The sequence below is a fragment of the Sus scrofa genome, chromosome 4 (genome assembly GCF_000003025.6).
Source record: "Sus scrofa isolate TJ Tabasco breed Duroc chromosome 4, Sscrofa11.1, whole genome shotgun sequence".
Lineage (NCBI taxonomy): Eukaryota > Metazoa > Chordata > Mammalia > Artiodactyla > Suidae > Sus > Sus scrofa.
In genome coordinates, this window is record NC_010446.5 from 42,792,911 (window position 1) to 42,811,291 (window position 18,381).

At 43.5% G+C, this 18,381-nt stretch overlaps 2 long non-coding RNA genes across 3 annotated transcripts in view; one reads left to right on the forward strand and one right to left on the reverse strand.

Annotated features, from left to right (window-relative positions):
- The window catches only part of LOC110260256, a 21,829-nt gene continuing 3,448 nt past the window's right edge, over window positions 1-18,381 (reverse strand). The window contains exon 2 of the long non-coding RNA XR_002343213.1: window positions 1-3,052. This is a non-coding gene — a long non-coding RNA (uncharacterized LOC110260256). The remainder of the gene's footprint in view (window positions 3,053-18,381) is intronic.
- Window positions 14,195-18,381, forward strand: part of LOC106510024 — an 18,661-nt gene continuing 14,474 nt past the window's right edge. For both annotated transcript variants that reach the window (XR_002343215.1, XR_002343214.1), the window contains exons 1-2: window positions 14,195-14,644; window positions 17,985-18,164. This is a non-coding gene — a long non-coding RNA (uncharacterized LOC106510024). The remainder of the gene's footprint in view (window positions 14,645-17,984; window positions 18,165-18,381) is intronic.

Below are 18,381 nucleotides of genomic sequence, written 5' to 3' on the forward strand. Positions count from 1 at the left end.
ATGTTTATGGGTAAGATTATTTATTCTGCTTAAATGTCATATAGTAAAATGATTAATCAAAATTAATCAAAATCACAATATTTCTAGATAAAACCATGCAGAGAAAAAGATGTCAAGTTTTTAAGCACATTCTACAGTCTGTTAACAATCTGCAGATGTCACTCTCCCTGTGACCTTTAGCAACTCAGCAATGGAAATATTGGAAGGCGATAAATACACCAGTGATGATGAAATGGTGGAATATTCCGTGTCCTTTCTGGTTCCTGCTTTGCAAAAAAGAGAGAGATAGAGATGGCCTCAGGGGGTAGAATCGTGACCTGTCTGGCACACGGAGGTGTGCTGTCCACTGAGAAATGACTAGCCAAGATGTTGGAGGCTGAGATACAGAAGCTTAAAGGGGTACTTTACACACACTCCCAAGCAACAAACTTTGTAATTAAGTCAAAAGAGAGAGAAAGGGCCACGAGGTTATGTCTCTTGCTTTGAAGTGCTGAATTGACCTAATCTTGAAGAGCACTATTTGAGTCATTCATTCATTCGGCCCATGAAAGTCGGACACCCGGTGTGTGCCAGACACTGTTCGGGACCACTGGAGAGAAGCGGGACCAAGCACCTGTTCTCATGGTACATGCAAACCCAGTGCAGAAATCAATACAGAAAAAAACCTCCACAGGAATTCACAGCAGAACCAACCCTCCGGTGGCACCCATCCCAAGGGTGGGCTAGGTGGCCGATGGGTCATTATCACCTTGCTTAACATTCACTTAGAGACTTAGGTGGGTTTTCATGGTATTATACTGATTACCAAAGTGGTAACTTCCAATTAAAGTCATGAGAAGTTTTGACCTCTCAAAAATGATTGACACAGCTCTGGAGATCTATTTCTGTCCTGCTTTCTCAAGTTCATGTGCTTTGTGGTCACCAACAAGGAAAATATCTCGCCACCACAAAGGTAATCATATAAAATCTACATTATCTGTGATTCTTGGGCAGTTATGCTATTGATATATTGAGAGGCAAACCTTTGATTTATTTATCTAACCTAATTTTGTGCTTCAAGCATGGGGGTTACCTACCTAGAGCTTTACTCCTTGATATGGTTAATTTTTTTGATATGCCTTCTTAAGTTTCAATGCACATTTTAATGAGTCAGAAATCTCGGCTGGGGCCAAAACCTGGGTAAGAGTGTATGTGCTGGTGAGGCTGTGAGAGTGACCTTCAGCTATCTGTAGGCAGGTGGTTTGTAAAGGAGGGGGTTAAGGTTAACCTTAGCCCCTCCCCCCCAACCCTTATGGAAAACATGCAGTAAATCAGGTAGGACATGTCAGGTATAGCATTTCAGCTGTGGAATGATACTTAATACTGAGTCAGCATTTGTTTTTAACTCTGGATGTACTATACTAAGTGGTTAAGAACAAACCTTTGCTCAAATATTCTCCCCTCCCCCAGATTATTCCTTAATTACAGTAGGAAAAATGGTGCCCTTATAGTGGGAGATCTGACGGGTGCCACCATCACAATGAATCTGACATCCTCAACAATGGTGATATTAACTGCCATGAGGGTCTCCCCGATGTGATACCATGGGAAGTGCACAGCCTCGTCTGGGTCATATTTCTACCAAAGAATGGTTAACCTGAATGTAATCATGAGGAAACAACAGACAATCCAATTGTGGGACATTCTAGTAGGCAATTGGCTTGGACTCTTCAAGAGAGTCAGTGTTGCTACGGGGGAGGGGGGGGTCAATGCTCCAAATTAAAAGAGACCAAAGAGAACTGGCAGCTGGGGGATGGGTTGCTGAATCCAAACTGAAGGAGAGTAGAGGGGAAGAGAGCAGAGGAAGGAAGAAAATATCGATTACAGGCATTTAGGGAAAACTGAGACATTTGAATATAATCTTCATTAGATAATCCTTTGGTGTTTAATTCCTGCTCATTATGAAGGAGAATGTCTTTGTTCTTAGGAGACACATGCTGAAATATATTAGGCATGAAATATCTGGAGGTCTGCTGCTTTCAAGTGGCTCAAGACAAAAGTAAACAGAGAGAGAAACAAACTTGGCAAAATATTAACTAATGATGCTAAGTGAAGAGAATATGAGTATGTGTTGTTTTATTCTTTTAACTTACCTGTTTCAAAGTTATTGAGACCAAAAAGGGGGAGACAGGGAAAGTCTACTTGAGGGAAATTATTATAGAAATTTGGAACAAAAACAAGATGGAAGAAAACACACATGCCCACAACCTCGGTGTGATGCCTTGGAGGACTGAAGCCCAGGACAACGGGCCCGACTCTGGAGGGGGCATCACAGGGGCTGTGTTCAGAGGTGTCCTCATCCCTCACCCACCCTGTGATCATAGGCAGTTTGCCTCTGTCTCTGTATCCACTTCCTAGGATGGCCGTAACCAGTTTGCCTCTGTCTCTGTATCACTTCCTAGGATGGCCGTAGCAAATCACGTGGTTTAAAACAACGGAAACATATTGTCTCACAGTTCTGGAGGCTGAAATCCAACATCAAGGTCTCGGGCAGGGTCAGGCCCCCTCTGTCCCTGTAGGGGAGCATTCTTCCTCACCTCCTGCTTGGTTCTGCGTTGTTGCCAGCAGCCCTTGGCGCTCCTCAGCCTGCAGCTGCAGCATTTCAATCTCTCCCTCCAGCCGTCACAGAGTGTTCCCCTCTCGTGTGTCCATCCCAGAATCTCTCTTCCTCCAGCAAGGACAGCAGTTGTGTTGGCTTAGGGCCACCGTAATGACCTCATCTGAAGCTTGCTTACATCTGCAAAGACCCTCTTTCCAAGTAAGTTTGCATTCACAAGTGCGGGGGCTTCAGCGTGGGCTTCCATAAATGTTTTTTGGGGGGAAGGGAAGGGAGCAGGGGACACACAATTCAGTCCCAAACCCTCTCTATCTTATTTCTCCAACTTCCAAACAGGTGTGGGGGATGGGAGAAGCTGGTCAACCAGGATGTGCTCTGAGGTCCCCTTTGGCTCACAGAGTCTGAGGCAGCGGGTGTCCACTGTTCCACGTTCAGACATTAGGTGGCCTTGAGTAACTGAAAAACCCAAGAGAGACATGATGAGAAGGAGGCTCTAGGTCGTTATACAACAGATAAGGAACGTGGCCTTTGGAAACATGATTCACCTCCATGCTTGGCATAGCAGGCTGTTTTATTTTGCTCGTCACAGTGATTTTCTTTGTCCTCGTTTTTATTTATCTGGATGATGGTTGGTCAAAAGTTTTCTAAGCTGAATTCCCATCTTACTACCCATAACATTACATAAAATGAGATGCTAGAGTTAAAAAAAAATAATTGTCACATCACAACTGATTTTAGATGTTGGCAGGGCTGCCAGCTGGAGCAGATTCACAAGGAAAATCGACTCCTCTCTGTCCTTCAAGCTAAAAAAAGGCGAGATAAGAAGAGAGGGCGCTCTGTGATGAATAAGGGTGGCTGTGCCTCCATGGGTGGCTGGAGGAGGAGACCCTTTGAGGCCCTGGGGGTGGGTTGGGGGGATTGCAAGCGGGGGAGGCCGGGGGGGGGGTACTGTAGCATAAAGGGGGATGAGAACTGTCTATACTCTCTCCTGATGTCCCAGTGCTTCAAAGAGAAAACCGTGTCAAAGCCAGGGGAGGGGAAGCACTGAACACCAAGCTGAATAGAGGACATTTTCCCAGAGTCCAGTCTCAGCGTGACATGTGTACAAAGATGCATCTCCTTCCCTCCCGCTACCCCCTCCGCCTGACCTAAGGTGGACACTAGACAGATAAGCCGGGGCAGGGCAGTGTCCCCTCTAGAAATCTCTGACTTGTGGGCAGGAAGCGAAAGCTCCAGGAAAATGGAATCTTCTCACAGCTGTGGTGCAGTGAGTTAAGTAAGGATCTGGTGGTGTCATTGCAGTGGCTTGGGTTGCTGCTGTGGCGTGGGTTCGAACCCTGGACCAGGATCTCCACTTGCTATGGGTATGGCAAAAAAATTAAATAGTGCTATTTTTTCCCTGAATCTCAGAAATTATTTAGCTAAACAATGGATGATTTCATTATAATGTTCTCATTACGAAAGCCTATTCTGTTACTTGCTGCCAATGCTAGGTGAAAACACTGGGAATTCACACTGGGTCATTATTATTCTGGTCTTTCTTTGCCATTCTTTCAGCAGTAGGAGTTATGGATTTGTCAGCGTTTCCATTATTACCTCTTATTTTCAAGGCTGCTGTCTTAGTTGCTGAAATTGCATTGTACTGGATGGAAGCCTAGAGGTAATTTCCTTTCGTATTATAGCAGCTGCATTCTTTTATGGTTGTGTGTGACTCTGCAAGTGATTTCAATATCTTTTTATTAAAAAATTAATTCATGCATAAGTCTCAATTCTCTCTTTTTTTTAAGTGCATATAGCTCTTATCCAAGATTGAGGTATGAATCATGTGAGGGAAACATTTATGAAGAGTCCACAATGCAGGAAAGGGGGAGCAACAAAATAAGCCATGGCAAGAAAGCAATGAGATCCATGGGGCAATAATCAGTCATACTTCTTTATTGGTCACACATTGTGTGTCTCTGAGATTTACAATATACAACAGAAGGGAGAGAAGATATGGTATTAAATTATAAATTTAAAATTATATGTATTCCCCTTGCTATAGACATTGGGATCATCTCATCAAATCTTAGAATTTCAGTATCTGAAGACCTTAGGTCTTTTTTATCCATTAATTGTGGGTGTTTATTCCATCAATTCCATATTCCCTCTTCTGCCCTCCCAATAATAGATCAGTTATCTATTGCTGCATAACAACCCCCAAACTTAGGGGCTTGTTGTTGTTAAAAAGATAATCATTGAGTAGTTCACGATTCTGGGGGTTGGCAATTTGAACTGAGCTCAGCCCGCTGGTTCTTCTGCTGGTCCTGACTGGCTCATGTCTGGTGGTTGGCTATGATGCAGAGGCAACTGTGCCATGCCTGTAACATCCAACAGGCTACCCCAGGCTTTTCACTGACCACTGAGTCCCAAAAGCAGCAAAAAAGAGCAGATCCCAACTCACAAACTCCTTTTAAGCATCTGTTTGTGTCACACTTGCTAGTGCCCTTAGCCAAAGCAACTTCATATGCAAAGAAGTTAAGAGATAAGACTCATCTCTCAGTGGAAAAGACAAGAACATAAAAAGAAGTAGGAATCCATTTTTGTTTGTTTGTTTGTTTTGGCTACACCTGGGGCATGCAGAAGTTCCCAGGCCAGGAATCAAACATATGCCCAAGCAGTGACAATGCTGGTTCCTTAAGCTGCTGGGCTACCAGGGAACTGCTGTTTCTTTTTTTTTGGAAACGAGGATGCTATCCTGATAGCTTCAGCTGAGATCTCCCTAGTATCCAGTCTTGCCTGAGAAGAAACAGATGGGGAGACAGTTATGGGCCATACGTGAAGGACCAGAAAATCTCCTAAGGAAAGTGACAATTCATCTAAGGAAAGAGAGATGAGAGTCACAAGATTGTCCACGGTCATTAAGTCAGTGATGGGGGCAGGCTACATCTCACCACAGCCCTTGTCTGGCCTTCAGGTGGCCCAATCCTGCCCCATGATTTAGATTCAAGCCTTGAGGAGAAGAGGCTACAGTAACAAGAACAAAACAGAATTTCAGTGCAGTTTCTGGGGAAGACATTGGAATTTAGAGGGTGAAGGGAGCTTCCTTATTTGGATCTTCTCTGGGGATGGGGGGGAGTTGGGCTGAATCCAGTCTGCTTCTGGACCAGAGTTGATGTGGGAGAGGAAATTGGCCTGTGGCAGCAAACAGGCTATGATGGACTGCCCAGGAGAACTCACAGCCTCAGCCGTTCAAAGCAGGCCATGGGGTCTGCTCCCAAGGGCACACAAAACATCCTCTATGAACGGGAGGACATTGAGGGAACTCAGTGCTTGTACCCACGTTCAATCATAGCTCCTGTTTTGTTTTGTTTTCTTTTCACTTTGTTTATTTTGTTTCTTTTTACAGCCACGCCTGTGGCATATGGAAGTTCCCAGGCTAGGGGTCAAATCGGAGGTGCAGCTGCAGGCCTATGCCACCGTTACAGCAACAGAAGATCCGAGCCCCATCTGCAGTCTACACTGCTGCTTGTGTCAACAGCAGATCCTTAACTAACTGAGAGAAACCAGGGATTGAACCCGCATCCTCCCAACATTATGTCAGGTTCTTAACCTGCTGAGCCACAGTGGGAACGCCCATAGCTCCTGTTTTTAAGCCAGAGTGTATGTGTGTGTGTGTCAGTGATGAGGTATAGGTAGTAACTGACATATAAAGGAAAAGTGCTAGAGAAGGGGATCTGGGAGCCCCGGATCAGAGAGAGGCTTCAGGGAAGGGATAAGACCAAGGGTGGATCTGCAAATACGGGAGGACTTGTGTGAGGGTTAAGATGAAAAATATTCCAAAGGGTAATCAGAGTAGTCTACCCACGAGGGTAGTTAATACTTTACTGAGAAACCTACTCTTTTACTAGAAATTTCTTTGTCTTAGCTCATGGTGGTGGAGACATGAGAGAAATTGTAGTATCAGGAATTTGGGAGGAAGAATGTTCCCAGATACCTCTGGAATCTCAATATTTATAACCACTAGGAAAATGAGGTTACTTTAGCAATGGCATTGGTGAACTACTTCTGGAGAATAAATGAGTGGGGTGCATGTGTGTGTGTGTAAAATACGGGCAGGAGGAAGCAGAAAGAACATAGAAGTCTTATATAAAATGATGACCGACATATAACACATTTATTAATATGTATTTATTATATATATTTATGCGGAAGACTCCTGCAAGTATTAATATGTACTCTATCTTGTTGCAAAAGAAAGGGTAATTTAAATTAATACATCTATATATTATACATTATATATTATATACATATAACTTGAAGGTACATTTTAAATAAGAATGAAATAATTTTTCCATGAATTTTTTTTCACATTGCTGTATTAATAGCTTTGTGTACATGGGGCAGGTTGAATGGCTCTTACTTCATCTGACCTACATAAAGAAAGCAGGTGTCTGGGAGTTCCCATTGTGGCTCAGCAGGTTAAGAACTTGACATAGTCTCCATAAGGATGCGGTTTGATCCCTGGCCTTGCTCAGTGGGTTAAGGATCTGGTGTTGCACTGAACTGCACAGTAGGTCATAGATGTGGCTCAGATCCAGTGTTGCTGTGGGATAGGCCTCAGCTGCTGTTCCAATTTGACCCCAAGCTTGTGAACTTTCATGTGCCGCAGGTTCGGCCATAAAGAGAAAAAAAAAAAAAAATCAGCTGTCTGACTGTTGTGCAAGTTAGGTCCCTTCTGGGTCACCACCTATGGTGCATCAAGTTTGGAATGAATTCCACAATATCACCCAGCTGAGTTAAGGAACAGGCTTTATTGGGGAAAGGTAAAACCTATAAGGTGGATCACACAGAAAGAGAGAACTGGGTTTCCCACCTCCTGTGGTCCCACAGAGAGACAGGCAAGGGATTTCTGGAAGAAATGTAGTGTGGATTTACATTTCAATAGAGGAACTATGTCCCTTCTTTGTCTCCTTTTTCCACAAGGCAAGTATAAGAAAGCTGTCTTGTCAGTGGGGGATACTCAGGCAGCTTGATCCAAGCAGCCTGGATTTGGAGGCCCAGCTGTTTACAGGGGTTGCTAGGAAAGCCAGCAGCCAGGCTCCATATGATGCTGCACAGGAAGGACACCACCAGTCCCATGGGAAGCTGAGCCTAAGTGTAGCACTGGGAGAAGGAAGTCTCTGGTCCCTGATGGCTCATTGTCCAGAAAATCAGAGTGAACTTCCACAATCATTTCAGATTATTTTGCTCATCCCACTACCCATAATGAGAAGTCTGCAGCCAGGAAGCCTGAAACTTGCTATGGTGGCCTTAAAAAATTCCCTTTACTGGTCTGACCCTAACTAGAGATTCTAGTTCTCTATTCTACCCTACTCTCTAGGTTGTTAGAGAGTCAAATGAAAGTGACAAACAACTGAAATGGGAGGCTGGCAATATAGCTAACAATATTTTTCAGCAACCTGGTTTTAGACATTTAATTAAAATTAAATCATACAAGTGAATGTTGGTAATTTAGCCAAAATGTGCCTTCTAAAATGCAGCCCAGTAGCCAGTACAAATTATTCCCATTCTTCCAAGGCTCCAAGTCCTCGAATTCAGTATAGTTAAAAAATTATACTCAGAATAGTGAACTGGAGGAATTTCAACATCCTTGATCATCAAAAAGGAGGAATGTGGACCAAAACACAGGGGAGAAAAATTAGCCAAATATTTAAATCAAAAACAAAAATAATCTCTAATACCATACATAAAAATAAACTCAAAATGAACTAAAGACCTAAATATAAGACCAGATGCTATAGAACTCTTAGAGGAAAACATAGGCAGAACACTCTCTGACATAAACCACACCAATATCTTCTCAGATCCACCTCCTAAAGAAATGAAAATAAAAACAAAAATAAAAAAATGGGACCTATTTAAACTTAGCACAGCAAAGAAACCATAAACAAAATGAAAAGACAATCCACAGAATGGGAGAAAAATATTTGCAAATGAAGCAACTGACAAAATATATGAACAACTCATTTAGCTCGATATCAAAAAATAACCCAATCAAAAAATGGGCGAAAGATCTAAACAGATCCAAAGAAGACATACAGATGGCAAAAAAAAGAGAAAAATCCGCATAAAAAATGCTCAACATTGCTATTTATTAGAGAAATGCAGATCAAAACTACTACGAGGTGCCACCTTACACCAGCCAGAATGGACATCATCAAAAAGTCCACAAAAAATAAATACTGGAGAGGGTGTGGGGAAAAGGGAACTCTATTACACTGTTGGTAGGAATGTAAATTAGTACAACTGGTATGGAAAATAATATGGATGTCCCTCAAAAACTAAAAATAGAACTACCATATGATCCAGCAATCCTACTCCTGGGGATCTATCCAGAGAAAACCATAATTTAAAAAGATGCATGCACCCCAATGTTCACTGCAACACTATTTACAATAGCCAAGATATGGAGCCCACATAAATGTCCACTGACAGAGGAAGTGGATAAAGAAGATGTGGTATATATATATATATATATATACAATGCAAATTACTCAGCCATGAAAAGGAATGAAATAATGCCATTTGCAGTAACATGGATGGAACTAGAGATTATGATCATATTAAGTGAAGTTAGTCAGACAGTTAAAGACAGACATCATCTGATGTCACTTATATGTGGTATCTAAGAAAAGGACACAAATGAACTTATTTGCAGAACAGAAGCAGACTCACAGGCTTTGAAGGCAAACTTATGGTTACTAAAGTGGACAGGTGGAGCAGTGGGAGGGATGGACTGGGAATTTGGAACTGGCATATGCACACTGAGGTATATGGAATGACAGGCCAACAGGGATCTGCTGTTATCAAAGGGAACCCTTCCAAATGTTCTGGGATAATCTATGTGGGAAAAAAATCTGAAAGAAAATGGATGTATATATGTATAACTGAATCACTCTGTTGTATAGCAGAAATTATCACAACATTGTCGATCAACTATACTTCAATAAAATTTAAAAAATGAAAAAACTAAAATAATAATAATAATGGATGGTTGTGGCAGATCCCGTTGGCCAGACCTACCAGGCAGCCCCTTCCTCCATGCTAATTGAACCCTTGTTTTGCTTAGCTTTCACAGAGTGCCTCCACAACCTATGGAGTAGATCTTTGTTCTCTTAAGTCAGTCCCAGTCCCAGTCCCGGTCCCAGTCCCGGTCCCGGTCCCGGTCCTGGTCCCAGTCCATCCACAGGCTTGTGATGTGATTCTGTGCCAAGGTTGTAAGAGAGAGTCTTCAGGGGACTGGGGGAAAGGGTCCCCTCATCCTTGAAGAACATCTGCTGAGGGGTGTGCCACCTTCAGAATTGAGTGTGAAGTTGAGGCCTGGGTTCGTGGAACCATTTTGCAATCCGGAAAGCTGCAGATAATGAAGTCAATTTTCTGAGGATGTCACAGTAGAAAGATGTAAATCACTCAGATCCTGGATGATGTCACGAACTGCTAAAACCCTAAAACCTCCTAATTATGTGCTCATTGTTGTGTGAAGTAATAACTTCCTTATATTTTAAGTCAGAGTCAGGGTTTCTCTTACTTGCAGCCAAATACATTCCTAAGTGATGCATTCATTAAGGGTTGTTAGTTTACTTTTTAACCAGACAATGTGAATTAAAACACTTCATTCTAGTGAATAAAGAATTTATAGTAATTGATATGAAAGAATCTTTTTAAAAATTTTAAAAAGTAGTCTAAGATATAATTACAATTGTCTTTCTAAAAATATGGTTTTTGATATATTGCCAAATTTTGAAAATTATTTTGGCTTGGTGGTAACAAACCTGACTAGTATCTATGAGGACTCAGGTTTGATCGCCTCTTTTGGTGAGTTAAGGGTCCTGCGTTGCCATGAGCTGCATGTGGTAGAAGTCACACACTTGGCTTGCATCTGGCCTTGCTGTGGCTATGGTATAGGTTAGCAGCTGTAGCTCCAATTCAATCCCCAGCCTGGAAACTTCCATATGCCATGGGTGTGGCCCTAAAACTTTTAAAAATTATTTGAATTTTATTTTATTTTTTGTTTTTTAATTTTTTTCTTTTTTGGCCACCCCTCAGCATATGGAGTTCCCCGGGCCAGGGATCAGATCCAAGTCACAGTTGCAACCTTCTCCATAGCCAGAGACACCACTGATCCTGCTGTGCCACGGTGAGAACTCCAAAATTACTTTTAATTTTTAATGCTTGTTAGTCTTTTTGTTGGAGCATTTTGCCAGAATTCAACTAGGTTACGCTGCAGAATTATGTTCAACTATGCGTGTTTACCTGAGGTACTCCACATGCCAACAGAAAACATAGGAGCCAGCTCATGGTGTGATACCTTGTAACCTAAACTCACGGGCACTGTTTTAGGTATCTACATGCATTATGTCACTCAGTCCTTCAGTGACCCTTTGGGATGGTATGGCAGTTCCCCCACCCCCTTATCCTTGGTTTCCCTTTCTGTAGTTTCAGATAGCTAATTGTGATTGAATAGTATTAAATAGAAAATTCCAGAAACAAATAGTTTTAAATTGCATGTAATTCTAAGTAGCATGATGAAATCTCATATTGTCACGCTCTGTTCCACCTGAGACATGAACCATCCTTTGTCCAGCAAACCCCTCCCATTAGTCACTTAGTGGCCATCAGGTCAACTGTACTTCAGTGCTTATGTTCAAGTAACCCTTATTTCACTTAATAATGACCCCAAATCACAAGAGTAGTGGAGTTGGCAATATGGATAAAGTGCTTCCGTTAAGTGAAAAAGTGAAGGTTCTCAACTGAATAAAGAAAGGGGAAAAAAATCACATTTTGAGGTTGATACGCTCTACAGTTAAGAACAAATCTCCTAGCCATGAAATAGGGAAGAAGGAAAAGGATTTTGTGCTAATTTTGCTGTCGTACCTCAAATTGCAAAATTTATGACCATTGTGTGCGTGGTTAAGTACTTAGTTAAGACAGAAATTTTTTACAATAAGATATTTTGAGAGACCACATCCCCATAACTTTCATTTCATTCAGTACATTGTTATAACTATTCTATGTTATTATCAGTTATTGTTGTTAATCTCTTACTGTGCGTAATTTAGAAGTTAAACTTTATCATAGGTATGTATGTGTCAGAAAAAACAGTGTGTGTGTGTGTGTGTGTGTGTGTGTGTGTCTGATACACAGTTTCAAGAATCCACTGGGAGCTTGGAAAATATCCTCTGAGGATAAGTGGGGACTACCATACTATCATCATCCTTGTTTTACAGGTAAGAAAATTGAGCTGCAGAGCTTTGAAATAACTTTCCCAAGGTCACACAGCTGGAAAGATTCAACCTCAATAACCATTCTCTTAACCATTACATTCTATTACCTCTTGCCAAATGCACCAAGTGTTCCTGTTGGCCACTCAGTGGTTTTTGCTCCTCTGTAGAAGATCTACATTGCAAAGCAGAATTATAATCAGGGGATGGCTTGGTGAGTGTCAAGTCAGAGTAGGGAGAGTCAGTGACATAAATTGAAAGGCTAATGGCATCAAGACCCACAGCAGGGCAAAATATGCCCAAGAGTAGTGAGGGGGCAATTGAATTTGGGGAGTCATGGAACCCCTCCCCCCTGGATATTACCAACTTCTGCCTCTCTGTGTTTCTTTCCTTTTTTTTTTCTTTTTTTATCATTTTTTTTTACATTTAAAAAATTTATGTTCTTTTTAATTGTTTCTGGAATGGCCTCTTCATGGATACATTCCTTCTTCTGACTGCGTAATACCTACAGTCATGTTTTTGCCTTTCCTGTTTCAAGTCTAGGAAATACTTTGTGTTTTAAGTTGACTGACTTAACCATATGCCTTCGCTGGGTGGTAGCTGAATTAGTCAAAGCAGCAGAGCTCTGACTGACCACACTCCATCTTCCCTTCCTTCTCATAGCGAAGTCCTGAGATGTTTATGCCACCACCGGCACCACCATCTCTGTCACAGTAACAGACTAACCTTGATTAATTCAGTGGCCCTTCTTGGTCTTCCTGCCTAAAGTCTCCCTTTCTTCTGTCCAGCCTCCACATGCACGTTGCCACCCAGAATAGCCCCAGCGTTGACCTACCCCTTAGGTGGCCCCGGTTTGACTTCCTTGGCACGGCATTTCAGGCTTCTTGAGATCTGGCCCCTGCCTTATCACCAAGGGTCCTCCCACCATGAACCCTCTGTCTTTCCCACACTGGCTTTGCTCACACTGGTTCCACATCCTAGGATGCCTTCGTTCCCATCCCTTCCTCCGAATCCTGTCTCTGATAAGGCTGCCTGCTCTTACAGGGCTCCTCAGACCACTCCCTCTTTCCCTTTTCAGAACAATCCTCTCTTCCGGTTGCCCATCCTGCTGGGTAGCAGGTCACAGTCCAGCTTGCCTTAATTCTGTTTAGTGCTGTGATGGTGGAAAAACCATCACAATCCTGCTCTCTGGGTTTCCCTGGACCCTGGCTACCTATGTGCATCCCTTTATGCTACTCTTTCGTAATTATCCATTATTTGACAGTCTCCTCCTTTGAGTGGGTCCCACCTCAGGCCCATGTCTGGTCACCAGGGTCTCCTCAACACCTAACAGAGTTTGTGGTGCCAGAGGCACCCAGTGAGTGTTTCCTGAGGGAGTCAGAGAGAGAGCTCACTTACCCCAGTTGCTTTTACTCCAAATGATTCAACCTTGGGAATGTGATATTACCTGTCTGTGATTTTGTTTCCTTGCGTATAAATTGGAGTGATAACATCTGTTTTGTAAGGGTTATTGAGATAACGTATTTTTTTTTTCATCTTCTTGCCATTTCTTGGGCCGCTCTCGTGGCATATGGAGGTTTCCAGACTGGGGGTCGAATCGGAGCTATAGCCGCTGGCCACAGCCACAGCCACAGCAACATGGGATCCAAGCTGCGTCTGCAACCTACACCACAGCTCACAGCAACACCGGATCCTTAACCCACTGAGCGAGGCCAGGGATCGAACCCGCAACCTCATGGTTCCTTGTTGGATTCGTTAACCACTGAGCCACAACACAAACTCTGAGATAGTATATTTAAAAAAAAAAAAAAAAACCTGTAAAAATACTGGGGAGGAGGAAGGAAAATGAGGGAAGATCCATGTCACATGACTGGTGAGACTATGTCAAGTAAAAATGATATCATTATTAATATCTGGAACTTTTCTTCTTTTTTTTTTTGCTATTTTAGGACCGACCCTGTGGCATATGGAGGTTCCCAGGCTAAGGGTCGAATCAGAGCTATAGCCATCAGCCTACACCACAGCCACAGCAGCAGTAATACGGAATCCAAGCCTTGTCTGCAAACTACGCCATAGCTCATGGCAACGCTGGATCCTTAGCCCACTGAGCGAGGCCAGGGATCGAACCCTCATCCTCATGGTTCCTAGTCAGGTTCATTAACTGCTGAGCCATGAAGGGAACTCCTAGTCAGAACTTTTAAAATAGCTATCACATACTCAGTATTTTGTACTATTACTTCCTTAACTACTTCCACTTCTTTGAGGAAGGGGTTACTCTATCCATCACAGAGAGAACAAAACTGAGACTCAGGACATGAAGTACTAGCTGGTGGGCAGAGCTGGGAATCAGAGGGTTCCCTAGAGCTAGGTACTGGCATTTATCTCAGGGGTGAGCCAGCAACTGGCTCCAGGGAGGCATCCGGCAGAACACCTGGTCCAGGCTGTCCTTATTTAACACCTATTCTTAATAACTTGGAAGCAAGCAAGCTCTGTGGGTGCTGCAAAGACTGGAGGCGGAAACCAGAGCAGACGTCCAAAGGAGCTGGTGCAGGCACGAGGGAAGAACTGAGATCGTGTGGGGAAGTACAAACCAAACTAGCCACAGGGAGCTGATCCACAGCAAAGGCAGAGCGGTCAGGAGAGAAAGGACAGCTGACAGATTGAAAAGGGACGGATGGACTCTGTAACGTGATGAGGCAGCCTCGAGACCAAGGCTATTCTGGGCTGCACTCACTAGAGCTGTGAAGTAGAGGCAGGGCCTGCTCCCTGCTTCATGTTTCCAGAGGTGAGTCCCTGTCACAGGTACAGTGCATGTGTGTGGTACACGCGTGCATGCGTCACACAGACATACACACTCTTCGATATTGATTCCATGACACATGCACATGCACACACACTTAGTTACTGAGCCCATCTCTCTCTCTCACAGACACACACTCACACACACACACACACACACACACACTCTTTGATATTGATCCCATGACACATATGCACATGCACACACAATTCTATACTGAGCCCATATCTCTCTCTCTCTCTCACACACACACACACATACACACATTAATGCTAACCCCCATAAAACACATACAAACACACAAAACTTTGATATTGACTCCCCCTCACACACACACAAACACTTTGATACTGACCCCATTGCTCTCTCTCCCTTACACACACACACACACACACACACACACACACACTTTAATGCTGACCCAATAAAATACACGCAGTTTGATACTGACCCCCAAACACACATGCATATATTTTGGTACTTACCCCTTGACAAATATGCACCTACATATATACACACACACTTTGATTCTGACCCCATGACACACACACACTTTGATGCTAACTCCATCACACACACACACACTTTGACAGTGACCTCCATGAAACACACACGTTTTGACATTGACTCTCATGACACTCACAATATACATACACACACACACATTTTGATATGGACTACCACCACACCCCATGAATCTTTTTAACTTTCTTCCTTTCTAGGTTTTACCGGTGCATTTCCTACTGTCTTTAAAAGCAGTTGTGGGGCTATTGCACTTGTAGAATGTGCATGTAGTTGGGAGTGGATGGGGAGGCAGCAAGTAAGTAACTGAATGAAGTAGCACTCAGCCACCCTGATGAGTTAGTCCTAAGTTCCAGAAGACCTGTCTTTAGTTGGAAGCTCTGATCCTTCATCCAGAGGCAATGCAGCCTAGCGGTAAAAAGCAGGAGCCTCCTAAATAGACATTTCTCCAAAGACATACAGGTGGCCAGCAGGCACATGAAAAAATGCTCAATATCACTAATTATTGGAGGAATGCATATAAAAACTATAGTGAGGTACCACCTCACACCAGTCAGAATGGCCAACATTAATAAGTCCACAAATTACAAATGCTGGAGAGGGTGTGGAGAAAAGGGAACACTCCTACACTGTTGCTGGGAATTTAAACTGGTACAACCATTATGGAAAACAATACAGAAGTTCCTCAGAAAATTAAATATAGAATTAGATGTATCAGGATAAAACTTTCATTCAAAAAGATACATGCACCCCTATGTTCATTGAACACTATTCACAATAGCCAAAACATGGAAACAACCCAAATGTCCATTGACAGCTGAATAGATTAAGATGACGTGGTACAGGGAGTTCCTGTCATGGCTCAGTGGAAACAAATTTGACTAGCATCCATGAGGACGTGGGTTTGATCCCTGACCTTGCTCAGTGGGTTGGGGACCCAGTTTTGCTGTGAGCTGTGGTGTGGGTCACAGACATGGCTCAGATCCCATGTTGCTGAGGCTGTAGTGTAGGCCAGCAGCTACAGTTCTGATTCGATCCCTAACATGGGAACTTCCATATGCCTCAGGTGTGGCCCTTAAAAAAAAAAAAAGGATGATGTGGTACATAATTTATTCAATGGAATTCTACCTGGCCATACAAAAGGACAAAATAATGCTATTTGCAGCAACACAGATGGAACTAGAGATTCTCATACTAGGTGAATAAGAAAAAGACAAATACCGTACAATATCACTTATACGCGGTATCTAAAATATGACACAAATGATCCTATCTACAAAACAGAAACAGATCATGGACATGGAGAGCAGGCTTGTGTTTGCCAGGGGGAGAGGGAAGAGAAGCGTATATGGACGGGGAGTTTGGGGTCGGTAGATGCAAACTATTACACTGAGAGCGGATAAGTAATGGGGTCCTACTGTACGGCACAGGGAACTGTGTACAGTCTCTTGGGTTAGAACATGACGGAAGATAGTATTAGGAAAAGAATATATATATATGTCTGCCTGGGTCCTTTTGCTGTACAACAGAAATTGAAGGAACATTATAAATCAACGATGCTTTAATAAAAAATTAGAAAAAGGAGTTCCCATAGTGGCGCAGTGGTTAACGAATCCGACTAGGAACCATGAGGTTGTGGGTTTGATCCCTGCCCTTGCTCAGTGGGTTAAGGACCCGGCGTTGCCGTGAGCTGTGGTGTAGGTTGCAGACGTGGCTCGGATCCCAAGTTGCTGTGGCTCCGGTGTAGGCTGGAAGCTACAGCTCTGATTAGACCCCTAGCCTGGAAATCTCCATATGCCGCGGGAGCGGCCCAAGAAAAGGCAAAAAGACAAAAAAAAAAAAAAAAAATTAGAAAAGAAAAAAGATAAAGACAGGAGCCTCCAGCTTTTCTGACCCCCACAAACATGCTCTACCACATCTGAGTCTATTTCCTCAACTGCAACGTAGGTACAGTACTCACAACTCCTCGAGGCTAAGTAAGTGCAGGACTGCTCCTGTATAGACTTGGTCCTTGGTAAGTGGATCCCAGCATCCCCTGAAAATCGGGCCAGGGGTTGAAAGTAGCATGTTCACAATTTGTCTGTAAGCTTCTTGTACAGATGCCTTTGGATTTTTTTTTTTTTTTTTTTTTTTGTCTTTTTGCTATTTCTTTGGGCCGCTCCCGCGGCATATGGAGGTTCCCAGGCTAGGGGTCGAATCGGAGCTGTAGCCACTGGCCTACGCCAGAGCCACAGCAATGCAGGATCCGAGCCACGTCTGCAAACTACACCACAGCTCACGGCAACGCCGGATCGTTAACCCACTGAGCAAGGGCAGGGACCGAACCCGCAACCTCATGGTTCCTAGTCGGATTCGTTAACCACTGCGCCACGACGGGAACTCCGCCTTTGGATTTTGATAAGTCAGCCTTTGCAAAGATGAACAGATTGAAACCCATAGTGGGAAAAACCGGTTTGTGGGCTTTCTTCTAGAGCTGGAGTAAAGTGATCCCAGTTCTTGGCAAGCTGGTTAAATGGGCTCAGGGATATACTGGGCTTTAGAGCCAGGCATACCTCTGTGCATCTCTGAGTCTGGCACCGTGGAGAGGGTCCTCACACGTGGGCACCTTGGGAGGCAAAGCTTTGCTGTGTTCTGCCAATCCCAAACCCTGTGACCTCCTGGGCCTCCTGAGGCCTAAGGGACATACTCACATGTGACAAAGCATACGAATCAACTCATCAAGACTGTGGGTCTGCCTGTGACCAGGCGAGGGGAAGAGAGGTGAGAGTCTCTGAGAGTTTCATGTTTCTCCCTCTTATTTGAGGGACTTATGCAATGCCTGCCAGAAGCAAAAAGATGGTTCTGGACACTCTCAGCAGGCTGTTTCCCGGGAAGAGGGAAGGAACACCTGTGGCATCCCAGCTGGAAGGGCCCTCTGGGGTCGTGCAGGCCACCTCTCAAAAGTTCAAGAGCCAGCAATGCTTGTCTGCAGTCCCTCATTAAGGTAGGTGACAGGCAAACCCACCACCATCCTCAGACCTGTCAGCCAGGGCTTTCCACTCCCAAGTCCTGGGGGAATAGGGTGATTCTTGGAATGTAAGAGAGACAAGCCATCAGGAGAATCTTTCTTTTTCAAACCCAAGCGAGGAAAATCAGAGAGAGAGAAAATTCATTATGCCATTATTTTCCATCTGCAGAACTGACTAAGCAAAATTATGGAC